Genomic DNA, 1,096 nt, shown 5'->3' with positions numbered 1-1,096 from the left:
CGTGACCGTGGGTTACCGCCCCCGGCCACTTCATCGGAACCTATGACGCCGCTCGCGGCTTTATTAGGTTCCGATGTCCCAGAATGGGACAGAGGAACCTATTGTTTTCGCTATTATATCGTTTTATTATTATACCCCGCCCGCCTTTGATCGCTAATTCGACCCCCTAAAAAATGCCCGAAAACTCACCGAAATTTGCACGCACCTCAGGCCTGGCGAAAAATTTGATAATTAGGTGGCGTGAAAAAAAACGGACAGAAAACGCACGCGTAGCGTGCGTTTTCGCCGCCAAAAAAACGATGGAACCGCACGACCGCCAGGTTTGACCGATATGTACGAAAATCGCCACGTGTAGTCTCCGCCCCAGAATGAGCAAAAAGTTACATTGTGACCCCGCCCAAAACCAAACAGGAAGTCAGCCATCTTGGGTCAAAGGTCAAAAATGGCGTTTCGCCCTCGAAACGCATCTGCGCGAACTAGTCTGAGGGGATTCATCCGATTCGCTTAAAACTTGGCAACACCACATAGGACCCATTGAAGATGAAAAGTTATCAAAAGAATTTTCGTATCTGTCACGGTTTGGTCGTGGCGCCGCCACAAAAATGCAATGCTAATTTTCGTTAGCACGCAAAAAATTCCAAATCTCCATAACTCTGACACACAAACTTCGATCAGCTTCAAATTTCACACAAAGGACATGTGCCCAAGCTTGGTCATGACTGCTTTGAAACATTTCCCATCATGCCTTGTGTTTTCTCCCGTGTCATTTAAGGTCATGTACACGGTTAGCATCAACAGGACGCCGTTCTAGGAAAAAGCTTATAACTCTAGAATGCAAAGTTCAAACTGCTTCATATTTGATACACATGATGACCGTACCAGCCATAAACAAAAACTCGAAAACCAATTTACCCATAATGCCTTGCGTTCTCAGAGGGCGCCGCTTCTGTGGTCATCCAACACGAGCAGCTGTAGCGGACAGACGATATGTCGTGTTGACTTCAAAACACTGTAGGATGAATCTTATTAGATGGAAGCACATTTCTATGGCAAAAAGAGCAAGCTGTGAAAAGTGGGAGGGGCCTATCATGACACA

This window comes from Gouania willdenowi, unplaced genomic scaffold (genome assembly GCF_900634775.1).
Source record: "Gouania willdenowi unplaced genomic scaffold, fGouWil2.1 scaffold_110_arrow_ctg1, whole genome shotgun sequence".
NCBI classification, from domain to species: Eukaryota; Metazoa; Chordata; class Actinopteri; order Blenniiformes; family Gobiesocidae; genus Gouania; species Gouania willdenowi.
The sequence above is the reverse complement of the archived record's forward strand: the minus strand, read 5'-3'. Positions refer to the sequence as shown.